This window comes from Peromyscus maniculatus, chromosome 20 (assembly GCF_049852395.1).
Source record: "Peromyscus maniculatus bairdii isolate BWxNUB_F1_BW_parent chromosome 20, HU_Pman_BW_mat_3.1, whole genome shotgun sequence".
NCBI classification, from domain to species: domain Eukaryota; kingdom Metazoa; phylum Chordata; class Mammalia; order Rodentia; family Cricetidae; genus Peromyscus; species Peromyscus maniculatus.
The window spans coordinates 20,321,233-20,334,593 of NC_134871.1; the positions used below are offsets into that span (position 1 = coordinate 20,321,233).

Sequence of the window (13,361 nt, forward strand, 5' to 3'; positions counted from 1 at the left end):
TAAGTAGTCAGATACCATCATCTGCTGCAGCTAGACTCTGCTGTCTAGACTCTCTTCCCAAGGCAGGGGAGCATTATCAGGACGGTGGGCCTTCCTACTTTGCGGAAGGACCAGAGACTCAGACTCAGACCAAGTGAGTCACACATCTTGCTAATGGCAGAAGTAGAAATGGAATCCAGGTTGTTTTTCTGGTCCTTCTCGTCTTTTCCCTTCACATAAGACTTCTTATGATCTACAACCTAAAGGCTTTCTGAATTTCAAGCAAAAAGCAGCCATCAGTGCCAACATTTACAATTAAACTCCTGCGCCAACATTTACAATTAAACTCTTGCACGAATAAAATAAATCTGTCTGTTGATTTAGCATCTGCAAGGGGTCACTCATGCACTGTGACTGATATTACCAAGTGTTACATTTATTTATTCTTGTAGGGTGATATGGGATAAACTATTTAACCATAAATAAACTTGACAGAACTTGACCCTGAACTGGCTGTTTGATGAAATGTTCTGAAATTGAAAATCCTCTTGAAAATTACTATTTATCCCACCAGTTCTACAATGACCAGAAATATGCATGTATGTAACAGGTATACTTTATTTCAGTCACAATCAATTTAGGGTTACCTCCACATGACTTAACTTTCTTGCTGAAGTGAGACCCACTTATAATAATATTTTTCAAGATTTCTGTCCAGGAATTTTGAATATGTAGAGCAATTGAAATGTTACCTTGTTTTTCTGAGTTATTTGTTTTTAGGATTATAAAAATAGCTCAAAGTTTATTAGAAAAGAGAGAAAAATACACACAGGAAAAATTAAAAGAGCAGTCCCAACCCACAGAGAGAGCTGCATATATTGCTCAGTATCGTGTACAAATATATTTTTCACAAAGTCGAGTCATCTATTTTGGAGCATACTTTATATATATATATATATATATGCTATCACTATAAAGATAATAAAGGGGTGGTAAAAAAGTTCTATCAGAAATAGGAAATGGAAATGAAAATTAATTATAGAAAAAAGTAAAGAAAGAAATGAAGAAATATCACATCAGCTACTTGGCTAGTTAAAACTTTATGTTGCCTTACCTTAAACAGAGTTCATTCCATTAACAAGCCAAAGGATGCTTGTCATGGGCTTGTTACAAAGAGCAAAGAGGTAGAACTCTGGGGTGAACTGGCCAGGAAAAACAGGCCTAGCCTGGAGGTTGGGGGTGATGATTAATTTTCATTCTCAACTTGATGGTATTAAAATCACCTAGAGAAAACACCTCTGGGCTGTCTGTGAGGAAGTTTCTAGAGAAATTTAAAGGACCTGGTCTACGACCCTGAATGTGGGCAGCATCATCCCATCGCATGTACTATGGTCCCAGACTGAATAAAAAGAGGAAGCCAGCTAATCCCAACATCACCCCTCTCTGACTCTGAGTGTGGATTCAGTGTGATCAGCTGTCTCTTTCGGCCACCACTGCTAGACCCTGTCATGACCACCTGTGCCATCAACCAGGAGTCAAAGTCAACACTTCCTCAAATGGCTTTTGCCGGTAGGCTGTCGTAGCATTAAGACAGTTACTAATATTCGTGGTGGAGGGAACCAATAGATGTTATCTGCAGGACGTCTGCCACTTCCCATCCCTTCTAAGTTCAACCAGAGAACTGAGTATATTCCCTTCCCCAGGGTTTCCCCCAAACACATTTGTCAGGCTCCTGTTCACCTCGATAATGCATGCTATGGGCCAAACATACTTATGTAGCTATTTTTAGTTGATTTTTCTTTTCATTTTTTAAATTAAATGTTAATAGGATTACTTTGGAGCAAACAGGAAAAGTCCAATAGCAAGTCAGTTTCAATACACCACTAGTCTGGAGACACTGACTGATTGATGTTAGCTTCTGCATAGTGAAGCTGACTCCAGACCCTTGGAACTGACAGGTTTGTTCCCAGAGTAATAACTCCAGTAGTTTTAAAGGAAGATATTGAGTATATAAACTCATACTTTCTCCACTCCCAAATTCAGCTAAGTTTCTAACAGATGTTTTTCTATCAAAGTAAGCTATTTGCAGACTTCTTTTTTCCATTGTAAAAGTAAGGAATGTGCCCTTTACTTTTTGGATACACTGATTGTTTAATAGGTTAGAGTCATCAGGATGCCAGAATGTTTTGGACAGCCTCAGAGTTAACACCAATGCTTTACTATGTGAATTTAATCACCCATCATTTCTCTACTTAAAAATTGAACTTGGTGAGGTGAATTGCCAGAACACTTACTATATCTATTTTAAAATTAAGAACTAAAGACTTAGTCTGGTGGCATATAATTAGCCTAGTGAGCATGAGACCTGAGTTAGATCTGTAGCACCAATAAATAAATAAACAAATAAATAAATACTTAAAATTAAAGAGTATAGTACATGAAAGTTGGTTTGAAATTTATTGACAATAAGGACATAGGAATCTAAGGATATTGAAGTAGGATTATTATTAGAAGTAGTATTATCAAGTCAGTTTATATTTATACTATTTCACCATAAAAATGATAATGATCCAGGAATTCAAAAACTGAAGACATCTATGTATAATGTATTTTATCACATCAATCAAGAGGAATTCAGTTACTTTATTTTTCCTGTGATGCTGTGAACATCACAGAGATATACTTTAATGTCAATAAAATGTCCCTGCAATACAAATCTTTATTACATTGCATGTTGTGTAAATCTACACTAGAATGGCTTTGATCCATCACTCAGCAGACTCATAAGCACCTATGATTAATAGCTTACAACGTTGCTAGCTTACATTCTTCACTGCTTCTCCTTTTGGTGTGCACAAGGTCTCCTGCTCTGTAGCTTGTCAGTTCACTCTTGGATGCCATAGGTTTTGATGGGAAACCCAAAAAGAAGGATGCTTAACTACAAAAACAATTGATTCTCTTAACTGTCTGTTGCTTTAAAAAGACAACTGAGGCCCCTAACTGTCAGTTGTATTCATATATCCCCTTCTTCATTCTTTCCTCCCTCCATTTAATGTTATTTATTTCTCCCCCTTCCTTAAAAATATGTTATATCTATATCTACAACTTCCTTGGATTTTGGGCCATTCCATCATGCTTTTTTACGTTTTTTTTTTCATTTTTGTTAGAAATTCAAATTTGATCATGCTTCCTGCATTTTTCTTTTCTAAATCTTGCAAGCTTACCCCTCAGGACTGGGGTCTCAGTCCCACAGCATGAAACTGGAAACATAGATATGGCAACAGGAATGTTGAAAGCTTAACCTAGGAAGAGTGTACCAACACAATTTTTTCATATAGCACCTACTATCATTTCCTATTCATGTATTTTCATTGGGTAATGTTGTTATATTTAATACATTTATGTTAGAAGGAGAGAATAATAGAAACTAAGCTTTGCTTCCCCCCTTAAGGATGTTTCAGATTGTGTCTGGCTATTAATATGATAGTGGCTTACACCGACAATTCTGGGAGCTGGCCCTCAGGAGTGTTGTTCACCTTTGTCAGAACAAGGAGACATCTTTTGTGGTTGGGATGATACTCCACAGGCAAACTGATGAAAAACTGCCACTGTTTTTATCAGTAAAGCTGAGTCAGGCTGCTTTTCCACATGAACTCTAAACTGGCACAAGTGTAAAGGACTTCTTGTGCACCAGCTTCTCAGAGAATCCCAGTTCTTGACACATCTGATTATTTCCCTCTAACCAAATTTTAATTTCTGTAGAAAAGTCATGTTTTCTTCCACATATAACTTATGTCATTTACTGTTAATGATAGATTTTCAGGGTCATAGCAATTCCCTTTTTCTAGTTATATAGGCTTTTTGAGAAGAGTGAAGCCTCTTGGATTTTAATTTGAAATGCATTTCTATATTCATGCTAATGAAAATTTCCATGTATCTCATACCCCAACTTGACACCTATTTCTTTTTCATCCTGGAACATCCAAAGGTGACACTACCTCAGAAGTGGTCCTTGAGGGTATTTTGCTAGTAGACTCAGCTCCCAACATGGCTGTATCCTTACAACTATCTTTCTGTCTTCCTATTGAAGGGTCCATTTCATGCAATGGTGTGTGGGCCAAACAGCTACTCTCTTATGTTATGTGTATCCTTGTCTGCACCATTTTTAAGAAGTGATTTTCTTCAAACAAACCAAAAATATCCTTTTCGTGATACATAGCGTATTTCCTGATTCTATTTATTGTTCTTGTTTATTTTCATATGATCAAGGGAATGAGAGGCATTCTGCCAAGCACTATCTAAAACAGCAAAGGCAGTGTCCTCCCAAGTAAGCAGAGAGGAGGTCAAAGTCAAATGTTTACATTTTTATAAATAGTTCATTGATCTTACCTACCTATTCTTTATGTGAATCTTAATCCCCTAGATACAACAAGAAGCTATTTCTACAAGGAGGCATCTCTGAAATGTAAGAACAACATGCCCCAGTCATCCAGGTCTGGTTTGAATCAGCCAATGCACTTTCCAGAAGGGATTATCTAAATTAAGCTCTGCTTCCTCCCCTCGGAATGTCAGGAGTTGTGTCTGGGTGTGTGACTTAGCAGCTTTGAGAAAGCTCCCTGCCTTTGCCGCCAAGTCGGAGTATCTCCTACCTCCTTGGCAGAAAAAAAATCATGTTTTATAGTTAGGATTATACTGCATACACATGCTGAGAGGTCTTGCTGACTTACATCCTGAAAACTGAAGCACAGCACTTGCAGGGTTGAGTATGGATGTTTGGCCTCATTGGATTCATGTTTTCATCCCCTAAATACCCAAATGCACAAAGCAGGAATAGGATAGCTTTACTATTTGTTTTCCCAGAAGTCTCACAGAGGTAACTATGAATCTCCTAATCTGCTTTCTTTAGAAAATTTTATTTTTGTTGGTTGAACACTACCCTAATTTCAAAACATGGCATTTTTTAAAAAGTTACTTAGAAGAAAAAGACTTTGCATCCCACTTCTATGTATAAAATACACATGCCGGGCGTTGGTGGCGCACGCCTTTAATCCCAGCACTCGGGAGGCAGAGCCAGGTGGATCTCTATGAGTTCGAGGCCAGTCTGGGCTACCAAGTGAGCTCCAGGAAAGGCACAAAGCTACACAGAGAAACCTTGTCTCGAAAAACCAAAAAAAATAAAAATAAAAATAAAAATAAAAATAAAATAAAATACACAATCAAAAACCCAAGCAAATGGATTTCCATTAGACTTGCTTGTGATGGGGTTGTTAGGATCACATTGTAGGAGATATTATGTGCCAAATTGTATCACATTTTTCTAACATTATCCCATTTCTTCTGATGAAAAATAATGGGAAAGAAGGTGGGTTCAGGACAAGCATCTCTCGTCTTAGCACTGGAGAGGCAGAGGTAGTGGATCTCTGTGACTTTGAGGTCAGTCTGGTCCACATAATGAGTTCTAGGACAGCCAGGCAGCAACCTTATTTGGTGAGAACCCATCTAAGGGAAAAAATTAGAGAAAAAAGAAAAGAAAAGATGGGACAGGGGTGACACACACCTTTAATCCTGGCACTTAGAAGGCAGAATGAGGCTGATCTCAGTGAGTTGAAGGCCAGCTTGGTCTATAAAATGAATTCCAGGACCACCAGGGCTGTTAACAGAGAAACCCTGTTTTTTTTTTTTTTTTTTTTTTTTAAAGATGTGTAGAAACATATACATCAATGAAATTTTATTCAGCTGACCAAGTGGGAATCACTCTACTAGGCATGTCCAGTCTTTTGAACTGAAACACCATACTGCCATCTACAAAGTTCAAATTCAAGGCCAACAAAATTGAGTTATTAAAAAGAGTTATAAAACTCATGACATTTTGGGTAATTTTATGATTGCTGTTTTCAGCTGCATTCATAGCTGTCTTGGATACTGCCTCCGAAGCACAGGTCTCCTAGCCAGGTTTCAAGGCCACATATCTCGCTTAATTTTTAATTTTCTTTCCAAATTGAGAACACAGGTAGGGAGAAAAATATTATAGAAGAAATTTCTCTGTCACAACAGATTATACCAGAAGGAAAAGCAGTAACCCATCTATACAAAGGTGGAGCATTCAGGCTTTCTTTTCTTTCTTTCTTTTTTCATATAAGAAAAAGTTTCATTCATTTTACATACCAACCATAGATCCCTCTCTCATCCCTCCTCCTGCTCCCCCAGATTTCTTCCTCCCAAAGTGTAAGGCCTCCCATGGTGAGTCAGCAAATCCTGGTTATATTCAGTTGAGGCAGGACTAAGCCATCTACCCTGCCGCCCTGCCCCCACCCCCACCTCAGCTTGTATCAAGGCTGAGCAAGAAGCCCTACCATAGGTAATGGACTCCAGAAAGCCAGCTCATGCATGAGGGATAGATCCTGATCCCACGGCTAGGGACCCCTTAAATGGACCAAGCTACACAACTGTCTCCTATATGCAGAGGGCCTAGTCTGGTTCCATGCAGGTTCCACAGCTGTCGATCTAAAGTTCATGAGTTCCCACAAGCTTGGTTCAGTTGTCTCTGTAGGTTTCCCCATCATGATCTTGACCCCCTCTTGCTCATATAATCCATCTTTCCTCTCTTCGACTGGACTCCCAGAGTTTGGCCACATTCAGGCTTTATTGGGTGTACCAGGTGAAGACAAGGGAAACCTTCACTAAGATATCTTAGAATAACATGGGACTAGATATTTGATTACAGTCCAACACCTTTCTAGCTGATCTCACTGCCTTCTAAAAATGTGAACATCTGTGTTAGATGCATGCCATTCACTGTTGCTACCCCTCCAAGCAGTCTTCTAAAGAATATATTATTTCCACATCATAATTAAAAGGCTGAAGCTCACAGAGTTCAAATAATTGGACCATGACTAAAGAGTTAGTACATAGCAGAACCCACATTTGATTCCATGATGATTTCCTGTGTTAATTACTATAAGAAATACTTTCCAGCATGATGCAGCCTAGGGTGTAACTGGAGTGGTCATCAAGTGATTCTCTTAAAACAAACAAATATAAAATTGAAGAAAAGGGTAGACTGGTTGATTTTGGCCTACTAAGGTAGACTATTATTTAGTCCTTCTAATGTTAGAATAAACTATTTATTTTAACTGGGAATTCACTAACTTAGTTGACAAGTCTCATCTATCTCCCAACTGGAGTTATAAAAAATCATTAAGCTAATTATGTTTAATTGGTTGAATCTTACACAATTGCAAGATACTAAATTCTGTCTTACTAAGAAGTTACTAAGGAAATATTGATGTTTTAATAGTATTTCTGAGGAAATGAAAAGCTTTCTATTTGGAGCTATCCTGCATTTGATAAGGCCTTTAAAAAGTAGTAATGTGAAGACTCGCTAAATTCTAGCATTAGATATTTGACTGGATTTAATTATATTAGCTATGTATGATATTGACCAAGGACAAGGGTCTTAAAATATCAAGTTCTCAAGGCTGAGCATGCTCAGTAGTAGAGTGCTTGCCTAGATTGCACAAATCCTTCATTTCTGTTCCCAACAGCAAAAAAAAAAAAAAAAAAAAAAAAAAAGAAGAAGAAGAAAAACCCAATGTCTACTATGGTACCCTATTTCTTATAACTAGAATTGGAGGGAGAGTTACCTTTATCCTCTGTTTCTTACATAATGAACTGAATGGCAGATGCATATTTCTTCTCAGTTTCAATAGCCTTAGGAGCTGAGAGCAATAGAGAGTTCTGAGCCAACTTGGAATCTAAGAGAGATTCTTCCCTTTCCCTGGATCCTCTACACCTTGCCAATTTTGTTGATCTTAATGATTCCCACCACTGAAATCTTTTTCAAACATATCTTGTCCTTTCTAGCTCCTTCAATTGATGAGAGGTCGACTCTCAATAATTCTCAACTGTCCCACTGCAGTGACCTTGATATTCTTAGCTCTGTGCCAGTGTGACCTACTCAGGTCATGGACAAAATCATTTTTGTTTAAATAACAATCTTTTTCCTGATAAGGTTCTTCTACCCAGTGAATGTTACAGCAGATTAAAGAAGTTCACGTTCTTTAGTGAAGAACCCAGTGCCTGGCCATTATTACAATCATTCTGCAGCCTTTTCCCCTTACTGGTTTTTAGTTTAGAAGGAATAGACTTACAGCTCCCCGCAGGGATTCTGAGACCAGATTGACTGGGTTTCACTTTCCTCTTTTCTTGCTGTAACTAGCTCTATCATATGTTATTTGTGTGACTCTAGGCTAGTTAAGGAGACTCTCTGTGGCTTGTTGGCTAATGTTTAACATCGAGATGAGGATGATAATACTGTTTGAAGTTGACGTGAAGATTAATGATACATGAAGGTACACGAAACACAAAGTACAGTGCCTGGCAGGCATAGCTGTGTTTAATTATGTTAGATGTATCCCACTTTACCACATGATGTTATTCTATACTAATTTGATGTTTGATTTGTCTAGCATGGCTGACATTCCTTATTTGGTTGGCAAACTCCTGTTCATCCTTGAAACCTTACTGTACATACTACTTTGGCTCCAAGAGCCATTTTCTGACTCAGCGACTTACATTTCCTCATTACAACCTACAGGATACCTGTCTCTACCGTTATTTGACCCATTCTATGACATGTGTGTTTATGTATGAGTACATGGCTGTATAGCATTAGGAATCTTCTGGAATAGAGCCTGCATTTTCTCTATTATCTTTGTACTATCAGGTCCAGTTCCCCTCAAATAGTATATATAGTTCTAAATGTTTTTCAAATGTTGAATGAATAATGATCAGTATCATACCAGTGTTTTTAGCTCCCAAAATGCCATTTATAGACACCTGCATGCACACACACAAACACACATACACACACACACACACACACACACACACACACACACACACACACCTAACTTAATTAACATGCACATAACAAAAATACTTTTAGTAGAAAACACAAATCATATGATTTACATTTAAAACTGAAAACTTTTCATTGTTTTTTATCATTATTAAAACATAATGCTCACATCGCAGTTATGCACACCTAACATCCCACTGTATAGCAGCCGAGGTTCTTAATCTACAGGCTGAGGCTCAGTAATTCAGTCCAACTTTTAAACTTCTTAACAGTGTTTACAAAGTCCATTATAGATTTCTAGGAAATTCATTCCTTGAAAAAAATTTAAAAAGCAAAGCAGATTACAAGTTGTATATGAGTATATACAATTAAAGACCAAATTTTGGCTAATTCCACATCATTACCTTCCCTTGCATATCCTTTGTACCAACTGCTCTACAAAATAGTGCTTATTCATTTATTCTTTCTACAAGTACACTATCAATGTAATCATGAATATATAGTGTACATATTTTTATGCAGCCATATAAACCTTTAGGGTGTTTACACAGACACATTCTAACATACAGTTGTATATATATATATATATATATATATATATATATATATATATATATATATATATATATATATATATGTATATGTACATATTTATAGGCTATGCACATATATTTTAAATATTATTTTAAATATAGTCTTATTCCTATTATTTCATAAAATATGTCACAAATATCTTACATTAATATATGTGTGATTGTATGCAATCAAATCTCTTTTAATTTGAAGAATAAATACCAACTGAATTTTAATACACCATAATTTGCACTTTGCTTTATTCATTTTTTATTATATATTTTTTGTTTGTTTTACATTTTTGAGACAGAATTTCATTAACTGGTCCAGGCTATCTAGGAATTCACTATGTAGTAAAGACTAGACTTGAACTTGCCACAGTACACCTGCTTCAGCTTCCCAAATGTGGGGACGAGAGATGTGTGCAACTACACCCAACATATATTCAATTTCATACTAATAAAGTATTATTCATTAGATACATATTGATTATTTAAAATTTTGTAAAATGTAAACAATTATTTTGAATTTTCTATTCTCCCCGTGTGTGTGTATGTATGTATGTGTGTGTGTGTGTGTGTGTGTGTGTGTTTGTGTGTGTTTTAACCTTCCAAACCTTCCTGCTGCACTTACTAGGGTATCATCTTGTCATGCTTGTTAGCTATTTGCATTTCTTCTGTGACTGGATTGTCCATGTGTTTTGATTTTATTATATCACTTGTCTTTGCTTTTCTAACTCATGAATTCTTTGTGGTATATATATTCTGTTATTATATATATAATATTTTATCAAGTTAAACATTTATTTTTCAACCTATTTTCAAATATATGTGTTACATGTTTTTAAGTCACAAAACGTATCAGTCTCTTTCTTCCTTATTTCTGCCTTCTACAATATATTTATTTAGCTTATTGTTATTTCCTCAGGCTTTGAAAAGCTGACTGTTTGATGCTGACTTCACAGTGTTTATAATTCTGCCCCAAGTTTGAATTACCAAACAAATGCAACTGTATTATGAAAGAGAATTTAGTATTTAATTTAGTAATAAATTATAAATTTAATCTAGAAAAAGCTCATCCTTTGCGTGCCCATATTTGCACCATATGGCAACACAGTGCATATTACAAGCAAGGAAATAATTAAAACATTTGTAAATAAGTTCAGACAGATAAAAATGAGAAGGTTTCTATATTTTCAACATCTCTTCCTTGAGTCAAGAGCTATATTTACACACAGCATAGGCAGTTCTCACTACTAGGCATTCATTGGCTGCTATGTTAAGAATTCTATTGTGGGAAACAATTTGAAAGGGAGAGCATTTATGTGAAAGTTTCAAGATGTATCCAATGGTTTTAAATATTTCCAAGAAGATATATTGTAGATTAGGACGGTGTGTGCAGGGCAAGCAAATCAGTCAGGATGTTCAAATTATGTATATTCTTTCACAAGCTTTTACTGAAGTTCAAGACCTAGATTATTTTGTTTATTTTATTCTTCATTAAAGTGCACCTCTGCCTCAAACTAGAAGTTAAGTGCCAAAATCCTATGCATGTCTCTTCTCAAAATGCTCCCAGAAAGATGGGAAACAGGAAGTACTGAAAATCCTGTGAGAAACTCTGTTTTGGAATTTGTAGTTCAGTTTGTATAGACTGAATGCACAGTTGGTAAACTGTTGCTCCATGAAACACTAATCTCAAAAGAAGCATCCCGGGGAAAATGGTTTATTCAATCTGAATCTTCCAAAAACTTGACAGTGGAGTTCTCTTTCTGTTTAATAAACTCTGAAACAAAAACCCATGCACTGAAGTTTGGGTTCAGCATCCCGTGTTTTGTTATGAGCTTAAACCTCAGCTAAACTTGTTAAATGTTATCATCAGGGAAATCAACAACTTGCCTGTCCATTTTTAGGATTTAATGCCCTAAGACTCAACTTTCCTGTCTAGTGGTCTCCATGCCAAATGGAGAAAGGCTCTTTGGACTTTTCTCATTAGGAGTAATGGTAGAGTATCTATAGACAAATTCAGGGATCAGATAGAATTTGATCAGTGTATTGGATAAAAAAAATTAAATTTGATGGCAGACATTTTAAGGTAGAGCTATAATTAAGAAACCCTTGGCACTGGGAATGTGGCTCACTGATTAAAAACACACATTATTCTTCAAATGACTTCAGTTCAGTTCCTAGTATTTGTGTCTGGAAGCTGACATCTCCCTGTAACTGCAGCAGGGATCTGATGCCTCTTGCCTTCCTCTGTGGCTGGGCACACACACACACACACACACACACACACACACACACACACACACACACACACACACACAAATAATAATAATAAAATATATCTTTAAAAAATCTGTTTGGATTTTTAAAAGCTTTTTCCTATAGGTGGGGAAAATGGGTAAGTTCAAACACTGTGACTCACAGGCTCCCAAACCAATCAGAGGGTGAAGAACAAATGTTAAGGAGATGTTTCAGGTGGTACCTTGATGATTGGTGTGATGTAAATAGTATAAAGAGGTTATATCAGTTACTTTTCTATTTCTATAATAAAATACCATGAGTGTATGGTTCCAGAGTAGCGTTAGAGGTCGTGATGACTCAGTGTAGGCATGGCAGCAGGTGTGGTAATCAGGGCTCACCTCTTGAACTGTAAGCATGAACTAGAGAGAGAGAAAACTGGGTATGGCTTGTGACTCTGAAACCTAAAAACTGCCCCCAGTGACATATTTTCTCCAGCAAGGTCACATCTCCCAAATAGTACCCCACACTGGGGATCAAGTACATGCCCAAGTCTGTGGGGGAGCATTTCCTCTTCAAGCCATCACATATGGTAAAGGTTGCATTATACTGCATCAAAGAGATGTGAGTCATTTTCATAGCAATGGAAATCTGTACAGATTTCTAACATAAAACCATTGAAACATGTTTTGTAAAACCTGTTTCCAACAGTCAATATGTATGTTAAGGTTTTGGATAAGAAATTTATATTGCTACCTCTATTCTAGGGCTTGAAAATAATTTATTTGAAAATTCATGTCTTAAGAATCAACAGAGAGACTGAGGAGATGATTAAGTTGTTGCTCTTCCTCAACCTTTTACACAGATTCAGTTCCATGTACCCACATGGCAGCTAAAAACCATAACTCCAGCTTTAGAGAATCTGATTCTCTCTTCTGGTCTCCATGGTCATTGCATGTGTATAGTACACAGACATATATGCAGACAAAACACCCATACACGTAGAATAAAAATAAAAACACATCTTTAAGGAAAAGAATCAAAGGAGATAGGGATTTTCTTAAGTGTTATACAACTCGAATATTATATTATATTACAAATGTGTTAATAGCTATAAACTGTATATACCTTTTAGAAAGTGAATTTTGAATTCAAACCATTTTGGAATTAATAGGGGAAATAGGTTGGATTCCAAAGTGCACAAACAGCCAATAAATAGGAAAAAACAAAGATAGAAGTCTTTTGGAAACCACACATTAAGGGTAGATATAAAAGAGGATGAGTACCTTCAAAGGAGACGGTAGGGTCAGGAAGAAATGACCATCCTGAAGGAGGCTAAAGATTATCACACATAAAAGATTGATTATAACAGTACTAGAACATAACTGGACTATGAGGGCTACTAAGAGACCTGAGTGAAGTGACGGTATCTAAGGAAATACTTTCTGGGAAACCTTATCTCTTCCATATGGTAAGGTCCCAGTATTCTTGTAGCCGGAGAGGTGCTGCTTTGGTTTCCCAGTCCTTCGAGATGTCTTTGATCATTGTCTTCTTGCATCACTATCATGGATGCTTCTTTGTCTTCATGAATATCTCTTCTAAGGTGACAGGCTGGGTTAATGCCACTTGATACCTGGAAGTCATGGTAGACTAACACCCATTTAATAAGTTACAAAAATTAATGTTCTTTCCAATATACTAATGTATAT

The 13,361-nt window shown here is 36.6% G+C and overlaps 1 protein-coding gene across 4 annotated transcripts in view; it reads left to right on the forward strand.

Annotated features, from left to right (window-relative positions):
• Angpt1 (angiopoietin 1) overlaps window positions 1-13,361 on the forward strand; it is a 256,084-nt gene that overhangs the window by 167,662 nt on the left and 75,061 nt on the right. The window lies entirely within an intron of this gene.